Here is an 11,511-nt window from a genome sequence, read left to right as displayed (position 1 = left end):
TCATACATGAGAGGACGCCTCCCTATTCTCCCGAGTCTAATGGGATTGCTGAAAGGAAGAACCGCACACTGACTGACTTGGTGAATGCCATGTTGGACACCGCGGGACTACCTAAGGCATGGTGGGGGGAGGCATTGTTGACCTCGAATCATGTGTTAAACAGAGTTCCTAACAGAAATAAGGACAAAACACCATATGAGATATGGATTGGGAGAAAACCATCACTTTGTTATTTGCGCACATGGGGGTGCTTGGCGAAAGTCAATGTACCAATAACGAAGAAGCGCAAACTTGGACCTAAGACTGTGGACTGTGTCTTTCTGGGATATGCTCATCATAGCATTGCCTATAGATTTTTAATAGTTAAATCTGAGGTACCTGACATGCATGTTGGTACAATTATGGAGACTCGTGATGCTACCTTCTTTGAGAGCTTTTTCCCAATGAAGGATACACATAGTAGTTCTAGCCAACCTTCTGAAATAATTCCCAGTTCAATCACACCACCAGAACAAACTGAATATACACATGAACATGTCACTGAGGAGGATGGCAGTGAAGCTCCTCGAAGGAGTAAGAGACAAAGGACGGCTAAGTCCTTTGGTGATGATTTCACTGTGTACTTCGTGGATGACACTCCTAAGTCAATTTCAGAAGCATATGCATCTCCTGATGCAGACTACTGGAAGGAGGCTGTCCCTAGTGAAATGGATTCCATTATCGCTAACGGGACTTGGGAGGTGACAGAGCGACCCTATGGGTGTAAACCTCTGGGGTGCAAGTGGGTGTTCAAGAAGAAGCTTAGGCCTGATGGTACTATTGAAAAGTACAAGGCTCGGCTTGTTGCTAAGGGCTATACTCAGAAAGAAGGCGAAGATTTCTTTGACACTTACTCACCTGTTGCTAGATTGACCACAATTCGTGTGCTACTTTCCCTAGCAGCCTCACATGGTCTTCTCGTTCATCAAATGGACGTTAAGACAACTTTTCTTAATGGAGAGCTGGATGAGGAGATCTATATGGATCAACCTGATGGGTTTGTAGTTGAAGGTCAAGAAGGCAAAGTGTGCAAATTATTGAAGTCTTTGTATGGTCTGAAACAAGCTCCTAAGCAATGGCATGAGAAATTTGACAAAACATTGACATCCGTAGGCTTTGCAGTCAATGAGACAGATAAATGTGTGTACTATCGCCATGGTGGGGGTGAGGGAGTTATTATGTGCTTGTATGTTAATGACATACTGATATTTGGGACAAACCTTTAGGTGATAAATGAGGTTAAATCATTCTTGTCTCAAAATTTTGATATGAAGGATTTGGGAGTAGCTGATGTTATCCTAAACATTAAGCTAATTAGAGGTGAGAATGGGATTACACTCTTGCAATCCCATTATGTGGAGAAGATCTTGAATCGCTTTGGCTACATTGATAGTAAGCCTTCTCCAGCACCTTATGATCCTAGCTTGTTGCTTCGCAAGAACAAGAGAATTGCTAGGAATCAACTGGAATATTCCCAAATCATTGGCTCGCTGATGTACCTGGCTAGTGCAACTAGGCCTGATATCTCCTTTGCTGTGAGCAAGTTGAGCCGGTTTACCTCTAATCTAGGAGATGATCACTGGCGTGCGCTTGAGCGAGTAATGCGCTATCTGAAAGGTACTATGGCATTGGGGCTTCACTATACTGGATATCCTGCGATACTGGAGGGTTATAGTGATTCTAACTGGATCTCTGATGTGGATGAGATCAAAGCCACTAGTGGATATGTCTTCACACTGGGTGGTGGTGCTGTTTCGTGGAGGTCTTGCAAACAGACCATTTTGACGAGGTCAACCATGGAAGCAGAGTTGACGGCACTGCATACTGCTACTGTTGAGGCAGAATGGCTGCGTGATCTATTAATGGATTTGCCTATTGTTGAAAAAATGGTGCCGGCTATCTTTTGAACTGTGACAATCAAACGGTAATTGTCAAAGTGAATAGTTCTAAGGATAATATGAAATCGTCTAGACATGTGAAAAGACGATTAAAGTCTGTCAGGAAATTGAGAAACTCTGGAGTTATAACGTTGGATTACATCCAAACAGCTAGAAACCTGGCAGATCCCTTCACAAAGGGACTATCACGAAATGTGATAGACAATGCATCGAAGGAGATGGGTTTGAGACCCATGTGAGTTATACTATGGTGGTAACCCATTCTATGTGATTGGAGATCCTGTGAATTAGAACCTGGGAAGAACAAACCATCAGTAAACTAGAGGAGAGTACCAATATATACCCTCTCTAAGTGAAGATGCATATACTCTCGTGAGCTGCAAGGCAGGTTGGCTATGCTTTAATGAGTTCTGTTGGCTTTAATTAGCAAAGATGTTGTCCTGCAGAGCATTTTTGAAAGAACTCACCTTTGTGAGCTTGTTGGTCGCAGTCTATGAAGATTTTGGGTGAATCTTCTAGGAAGCTTACTAAAGACCTAGGAGTATGACTTATACACTCCACCCGAGGGGTAGTCTACAGACGGTCTAGTACCAGATAAGACTCTGAGTGAAACTTGCTTGCACAAGACTTGCAATTCAAGGCGTAGTCCATTGTTCAAGTTGTGAGTAAGTGTAGCTTGAAGTTCTAGATGGATGTTCAACCTTAATCGGTCTCCATCGAACCGCTGGTATATAAACAGTACATTGGAAAAGGCAAATCTCAGTGGGATTTTGAGATTTGGTGGGGGATTGTTGGAATTAATAGATGGGCTAAGGCCCATTCAAGTATTAATTCTTTGGAAAATCACAAAAGCCCACCTCATGGGATGGCATGCATGTGGAGTTTAGTACCACCTTGCTTATTCTAGGAGAAGGGGACCTCCTTAAAAGGGAGGATGCCCTCCTAGCCACTTGAAGCATGTGTGGTGGAGAGAAGAGGGGAAACACACGCGCGCGCTCGCTCGCCTGGCCTGGCCTGGCAAGGCAGGCGGCGCGCGTTAGCAGCCGGGAGGCGGGAGAAGGCATCGGCGGCTGGATCTGGTGACCGGCGGTCAGGAGGTGGCGGCGGCATCGATGTTGAAGGCCCCGCGGTGACCGGCGGTCCGGCGGTCAGGAGGTGGCGGCGGCATCGATGTTGAAGGCCGCGGGGCCCGACCTCCTGGAGGTCGACGGTGGGCGAAGGAGGTGGCGACCCCGAGCTCCTAGAGGACGCCGAGGGGCGAAGGAGGTGGTGACGCAGCCGGCGCACGGTTGAGGGGAGAGGCGATGGTGGAGGAAGAGAGAAGAGATAAGAGAGAAAGAAGAGAGAAAAGAGATGGGTTGTGGGCGGTGGGGGTGGGTTGGGGTGGTGGGCGGTGTGGGAGGGTTGGGGTTTCCGTTTTTATAAGTGAAAATTGATTGAATATATGAGGTGAGGTTACTCACCTTTGACGGGTGTAAACTTAAAACCCGTCACAGGTAAGTACTCATCAGTGACGGGTTTATATGTGGACACGTCACAATCATTATGTGTTGGGTCCTTATATATACCCGTCAGAGGTGAGTATTTACCTGTGACGGATCATTTTCTTTAGCCTCATCTATGACGAGATTTATTTTAACCCGTCAAAGGTGATAGTATCTGTGACGAGATATTTTGGTCCGTCACAGATAGGTCGTCAAAGATGGGCTGATCTGGCGTAGTGGCTGGTGGACACGTACCTCGCCGAGCTCCTTCGCCACCGCTCGGCCGAAGTTGGAAAACGGCACGGAGTTAGGAAATTAATGGGGAGTGAATGAAAAACGTGACGGAGTGGCATGGATCTAATTTTTCGAAATTCCAGTGGCACCTAGCCGATATCATGAATAGTAGTGGCGTTTTCCTAATTTGATATATTTGTAGTGGTATATGGATCCAATTAACCCTTGTTTAAAATAGAGAGAATCTAATCTATACCACCGAGTTTGTTTGAGTTCAACAATTTGCCATCGACATTGTCATTTTGTATAATATAGTGACGACTTTATTAATTTTCCTACAATACGCCATTAGGTTAGGTATTTTTTTCAAAAATACCCGAAATACCCTTATGGACATACAAAGTTAACAATTGATTTATCTAATTTAAAGTTTTAAAAAATGAAAACTTTTATGAGGACTGCTTACACAACATGAAAGTTTGAATACAAGTTTCAATTTTTTTGGTATATTTAGTTTTTAGAAAAAAATATTTTTATGTGGTATGTGGGAGAGAATCTGGTTATACAAGACATAATAGCATTAAAATATCTTATGTAGCGTATGAAAGAAGTTTCAAGCTTTTTATATTTCTATTTTTTTAAAAAAATATAACTTATTTATTATATGCTATATAAATACGTTTTTCTTGTTGTTTTTATTATGAATCATCTTTCATACACTACATAAGATATTTTAATGCTATTATGTCTTGTATAAGCAGATTCTCTCTCATACCACATAAAAAAATATTATTTCTAAAAACTAAATATACCAGAAAAAATTTGAAACTTGTATTCAAACTTCCATGTTGTGTAAGGAGGCCACATAAAAAAATTATATTTTTTTGAAACTTCTGATAAGATAAATCAATTGTTAATCTTGTATGTTTCTAAGGGTATTTTGGTTATTTTTGAAAAGAAGGTCTAGCCCAATGGCATATTGTAGAACAATTGATAAAGTCGCCGGTATATTATAGAAAGAGACAATATCGATAACAAATCGTTGAACTTGAATAAGGCTGTGTTTAGTTCACACCAAAATTGAAAGTTTGGTTGAAATTGGAACAATGTGACGGAAAAGTTGGAAGTTTATGTATGTAGGAAAGTTTTGATGTGATGGAAAAGTTGGAAGTTTGAAGAAAAATTTTGCAACTAAACACGGGCTAAACTTAGTGGTATAGAATAGATTCTCTCTTTAAAATATGGTTGCATGAATTGTTAGTGCTACTTAATCTAGATCCATACTGCGCTGAAAAATGTGATCATGAGACCACAAGAATCATATGTAGCACCAATAGTCTTCTCGTGTTCACATTGAGTTCATTCAAGGACAAGTTTACCAAGCTTCTCATGAGAAAAGAATGGTTGACAAATCTAAAAGAAAAATTTTCAGAAATTTATTTGTCTGTTGATATTGCCAATGACATAACAAAAACTTGTTGAGCTTGTCGAAGGATTTTGAGGATTTATGTCATGGGAGGTTACGCGACAAACGTGTCCAGTGGACATTTGGATTAAGTTCAGTTCCTTCTAAACTGAATTATTTAAGGCTGCAATGCGTGGATTTCATTCGAAGTTTCAGAAGCTCACTCAAATTACCAAAGTTTGTGGAAAGGAAGTTTCTTGAGGACTTCTGCATCAAACATGCTAAAGTCATCATTTCTACAACTTAGTCAACTTTTCGGCTCCATGAAGCAGCTATGGAACCAATCAATTTATTAATAGTAGATGATGCAGCCAAAATCAACGAATGCGACCTCATTATTCCATTGCGCCTGCTGGTGACACACATTTTGATGCTAGGCGACGACTTCAATTTGCAGCCAAGCAAGGTAATCTTTTCTTTCTGATTTTCTAGTGTATTCGTTTACATGACTAGACAGTAAACTAGACAATATTAATGCTGGCTGATGCAAATGATATATCTTATTGATGAAATGGTTAGGTACGGGAAAATGCCAGGTTTACTATGAGTCCTTTCAAAAGATTGCTCAATTTGGGTTTTCGGAAGCATATGCTCACTGAGCAATATGCAATTCATCCATCAATCTGGCAGTTCCGCAATGAGAAATTTTATGAAGGGAGAATCACAAATGGTGCGACTGTATTTCTCCTGAATACAACAAAAAATTCAAAGGTCTTAAATTTCCCAATTATTGCTTTATTGATGTCACTGGAACAGACGGGCCTAGCTGCAAAGAGAAAAACACCATTGAGCTTGCCACAATCCAATACATGCTTGAGATCATTTCCAAGGTATGTCTTCTAGATAGCTGTCACTTGTAGTTGTTTGAGGCTGTTTTTGCAGCAATACTATAAAGACCTTAATTTACGTTCTTTGTAAAAAAATTGTTCAGGTCTGGAAGATACTGAAGTGATTGATGTTGGTGTCCTGTGTCTGTGTGGCAGCAATATTAGTGAAATCAAAAGTTCTCTCAGACAAAAATATGCTTCTCACAATAAAATCAATGTGCACATTGAGTCTGCTGATAGTTTTGAAGGAGAAACTTATCAAGTGGTTATTCTATCAATGCTTTTCAAAGACGAGAACACGATTCTTCAGATTGAAAAGATCAATGCTGCAATTACCAAAGCAAGGTTCGTTAAAAATATTGAATTCAAAATTTGATTCGGCTGTATATGTTACTTTAGCTTCTAATAACAGCTATATATATTGGCTGCATTTTTCCTTTCATATAGACACTGTTTGTGGATGTTTGGTGAAGCTGCTAGTGTATCTGCTAGAGGGGGAGTCTTCAGAGAATTAGTTGATGATATGATAGAGCGAAAGTGTATATTGAAATGGAACACTATCGCTACAAGTCAATCAAAATATGCACTTGAATCTGATGACTTCCATGGTTCTAGCTCTGCAAGTTCAAATGAAACCATACACCAGGTAAAGTTTATATACTGTAAAAGAAAAGGAAACATATTCTTTTTATTTCCTAAAAAAGGATACCCGTTAGAAGAAATTTTGGTTCGTTTTCATGGCATTTGCAATGCAGCATGAAATAAGTGTTAAAATTTTGTGTTACCGATTTTTCCTTATTATGATGTTAGAAAACCTTTTCTTTTCAAAGAGCCAGGGGAAACTTAATTTTACCCTCTGTTTGTATCCCAGCCCTGTGTGCAATGATGTGCAAATTGTATCTTTCTGATGTGTAATGTGAAACCAGATTATGCTAATTTATTTGCGAGTGTTATTTAAAATAAGCTTTTACACACATTACTCTCATCACAATTTATTCTACAATGACAATATGTAACAATTTCCATCAAAAGAAGTGTAACAGTCACATATTTATTTTTGCCCTATATTTTAGGTATGCAAAGAATTCACATGGTCTGGGAGACCTAAGACGACAAAATATATCTAGCACTTCTGCGTGACCAAGGAAATTCTGGTACACATGAAGTATCTTGAAATTCTTCCTTGCTGTTGTTTACTTGTTATTTGATTTCACATCCACATGCAAAGATTTTACAGTTGGATCATCTTACTTCTCTAACAGATACATGCACAATGCATTCCTGTTTGGGAGCAATGGAGTCCATTTACAAACACCAGTATGCTTGTTTGGAACCACCACAGGACTTCAGTTGGATTTTATCCACTGATAATTTGATGGAAGAATACAAGGAAGTTGTTGGAAAAGAAATTAGAATCATCGACTTGCTACTGTACTGCAAATTCTAGAAGAATGTGGTGTCCTAGGCAGAAGAAAGCAACAACCTGAGGTAATATCTGTTTTAGATGTATCATGTCATGTGTTGTTTGATAGGCTAAAGTGTGCCTTTATAGTCATTTTATTTTAGTTGTTACTTCAAAAATTACAGGCGCTCTTGGATCAAGCACAGTAGCACTACTTCATCTGTTTATGTTCATAAATTTTGCAAATAGAAAATATGCACTAGTTGATGGCTATATTCCTGCAAAGTGATTGTATTTTGCATATTCCTATGCCCTGCTTTCTGAGTTACAAGCCACACCATGATTTTCAGAAACAAAAGGAATAAGGCCTAAAAGGAGGATCATATGTAAGGTTTAGTGAGGTTACCAAGCTGCAATTCATGATTTTAATTAGTTGGTATGCAATCATCCATTTGTTTATCTCCTGGACAAAAATAACTCACAAGAATATCCTGCACATAATCCTATTGTAACCACAATTCCATATTTTGTTAGTAAAAATACACATTTCCGGTGTTCTTGAAACAATTAATTAATATCATATCAGGAAGATGCAACACCTTGTATGAGCAATTGCATTCTGTCACACCAAGATGCCCTTCTTTGTCGACTTTCTTATCAATATCATAAGTATCGGACGCTTCAGTGGCCATTCCTCATGGTTGTCCTGGAAATTTCAGTGGAATTAAAGTTTAAACCTTCAAGACTGGACTAGTGTTCCAGAAAGGTTTGGAAGCATAATATGATGTGCATCTATTTTTAAACTGTCCTCCTAGTCATATATTAGTGAATCTGCCATAACAAAGTAGCCTTAGAAACTATTTAAACATTATTTTCATTTTCATATCTAGTGTTTGCGCTTTGGTCAAGGAATTGAGGTTGTAGTACCTCTTTGATCCAGTTCTCAATTGTTTACTTGTTTCTTCCCACAAAGGCACAAACTGCATTTCTTGCTACACTTCTTGTCCATAATTCCATATAGATATGGAATCAATAGGGTATTTCCATCAAAATCCAGTAGTCCACTTTTCGTTCCCTGTCTTTCAAAATTAACATTCCTTTATTAATTTTCCTCATGATCAATTCTTAGGCCTGACAATATTGTTCATTATTTTACCTTGACTCTAAGTTTTGACTCTTTTGCAGGTTGCAAGTAATTTCAGAATCAAATCCCAACCTCAACTTCCCATCAAGAAGGACCAAGAGATAAAAACCGTCTTCAATACTGTCAAGAATGGAAAATTTCCAGTGGCACATTTCCGCATGTCGGAAAACTTCTTCTCCTTAAGGCCAGGGGAGATTGGCCACTATGACTACCAGAAGCCCTACCTTCATCCCGTGTGTTCTTTACTAGCTTCTCATGCAGTGATGATAATTGGCTCAGCGATGACCATGACAGAGGTGAATAAGAGAAGAGAAAACAGTGCGCTATCCATCTGAGCCTACAGAATAGCGCGGGCAGTCTGTTTGGCGAGAATGGTAGTGGTTACGTTGGGTTGGAATCTATACGAGGCCTGTATCAACTCGATCTTTGAAACTGTGCTACTTCTCTAGCTAGCTGCTGCTCCTGCTACTTTTAATACGTTGCCAACTTGCAATGTAGCCCGATTCAGGCATCTTTTTGTGCCCAGGTTTTGATGCTTTTACTGGAGTTTAATTTGTATATGTATCACATTTGCAGTGAACTTGCATCGTTCCTGGGTCAACCTGTCAAATGCCCAAATTGGTTGCCCATTGGCCTCCTTCCAACTTAACTTACAATCATGTCAATAACCCTTAAGAAGATTTGTGTCTACCGCTCGCAGCTTCAAGAGGTCATAGAGATTGTCGAAGCCTATTAAAATATAGCCAGATGGCCCAAGAAATGGCTCTGGGCCATAAAAACCCAATATCTATGTCTCTCTATTCTTTCTCCTTGAGTTCGACTTCTCTATGTAGTACCCGTGCAACTCTCAGTAAGTTTGATCCATCTTGGTAAGCTCGTGGTCTCCAACCAATGGCATGCCTAACTGGAGCTGCTCTGAGCTAGGCTCTTAGGACAATCTGATACCTCCTTGCCTATATCTAGCTTCTTGGGAGCCAATGTTGAGTTGTGATCCAAATTCATTTACACACATATAAAGGCCAACTTCGGTCGGAGCAAGCGGAGGCCCGTCGCCGAAGGCTACAACAAGTAATACTTAAGAAGTTTTGTGTCCACCGCTCGCAGCTTCAAGAGGTCATAGAGATTGTCGAAGCCTATTAAAATATAGCCAAATGGCCCAAGAAATGGCTCTGGGCCATGAAAACCCAATATCTATATCTCTCTATTCTTTCTCCTTGAGTTCGACCTCTCTATGTAGTACCCGTGTAACTCTCGGTACGTTGGACCCATCTTGGTAAGCTCGTGGTCTCCAACCAATGGCATGCCTAACTGTAGCTGCTCTGAGCTAGGCTCTTAGGACAAACTGATACCTCCTTGCCTATATCTAGCTTCTTGGGAGCAAATGTTGAGTTTATATAGTGAAGATTTGCTGGCTGGCGCCCGTGGTTTTTTCTCTCGTGCCTTAGGAGGGTTGTCCACGATAAATCTCGTGTCTTCTGTGATTGATCTGTCGTTCTTCATCGTTTATCTGCCGATCATTTCCTAACAGCCAAGAGTGAGGTTGTCACCTTTCCTTTCCTTTCCCTCTACTGGCTTTTTTGCTAGATACCGCTGGTGGAGAAGAATGTGCCTTGCTCTTTTTCTGAGGAGGGGAGAATGTTAGCCATATCGTCAGCTTCCACAAAATCAAACCCAAAATCAATATCATCTTGTGGTGCGCCTTCGATGGTAGGAGGGGCTGAACGAGCTGGAGTGGAGATAGGCGATGGAGCTCGTGGTGCATTTGACTTAGGAACCATCCTTATGACAATTTGATCCTTAGGCCATTGGATAAAGGTCCCACGTGTAGCTCCCAGTTTCAAAATTTAGTCGTTTTGTGGGATCTCTAGAGGTCAGTTGACTTGATCATGTCAACTTGGACTTTGGCATGCCCAGCCACCAAATCCACCCCGTGCACTTTGGTTTTTGGGGTAGGCTTGAAAACTGAAAGGGCATTGATGTTGCCTAGAGGGGGAGGGGGGTGACGTGCGCTAAGATCTTAGGGGGTGTGTTCCTAGACATTTGCCTATGTGGCTGGGTAAGTTGGGCCGACGGGGACGTCGGGTCCTTTGATGGGGAGTGTATGTGACATCCTGGCCCAATTAGGATGAGGCCTGTGTGGCCCATGTGAGCTGTGTGCGCATGTTTATTACCATCTTGCTAGTTTAGCACGAGTGGAACCAACTTATAAGGCCTCTTCCCTCCAACCATGTTACTCCCGGGTTAACCCTTTTACACGAAGCGAGGACGAAAGTGTAAGTGGGGTGGTATGTGTAAGTGGGCCCGCCCGTCGGTTGGGCTGGCTACGTGGTTCTGGAGGGAGTACTATTACAAAGTATGTAAAGAAACTTAAAGTCTAAACAATCAAGTAATTAACCACTTTTTAGGATGGTAGATGCCTTTGCTATAGTCGATATCAGTGAGAACCCTAAAGCGAGAACCAGCCGATAGGGCAACCACTTTTTAGGGTGGTAGATTCCTTTGCTAATCTAATCTAGCAAGATGATTTAGTCGATATCAGTGAGAACCCTAAAGCGAGAACCAGTCGATAGGGCTAAATCGGGATACTAAGACTAGATTACTTAAGACATATGATAGCAAATGGTCATGATAGAAGGACTAAAATATCTAAATCGACATAATAGCTCCAATAGCACAAGTCATCGAGACAAGTTACCTCTTATCGAGAGAACTCGCCGAAAAGAAGAACAAAAAGGGTGGCGATGCGCCAAAGTTGTATTGCATTTGTCGTCCCTTTTTTACAATGATCTCGGGTTCATATTTATACCCCGAGTACAAACTTAGTCCATTATAGACACGACTCAAACTTTCCTAAAGATAAAATACAAACAAGACCACACGGTGGTCTCTTACCATATCTCTAACAAAAACCGACATAAATATCCTAATTAATAGATACAATTGCCTTAATCAAGCTCCAATTGCGGTTATCTTAGTCTAGGCCCAAACCAAGCCCCAAGTCATACCATATCGGTTGCT

The 11,511-nt window shown here is 40.8% G+C and overlaps 1 long non-coding RNA gene across 1 annotated transcript; it reads left to right on the top strand.

The window, feature by feature from the left end:
• The first annotated feature begins 6,401 nt into the window (after nucleotides 1-6,401).
• On the top strand, nucleotides 6,402-9,122 carry LOC107278534 (uncharacterized). Its single transcript, XR_001547780.3, has 4 exons — nucleotides 6,402-6,593; nucleotides 7,021-7,101; nucleotides 7,210-7,435; nucleotides 8,535-9,122. It is a non-coding gene; the product is annotated as an uncharacterized lncRNA (long non-coding RNA).
• Nucleotides 9,123-11,511: the final 2,389 nt, after the last annotated feature.

Source organism: Oryza sativa, chromosome 1, assembly GCF_034140825.1.
Source record: "Oryza sativa Japonica Group chromosome 1, ASM3414082v1".
Taxonomy (NCBI): domain Eukaryota; kingdom Viridiplantae; phylum Streptophyta; class Magnoliopsida; order Poales; family Poaceae; genus Oryza; species Oryza sativa.
Note: the sequence above shows the minus strand (reverse complement) of the source record. Positions and strands in the feature narration are given on the sequence as shown.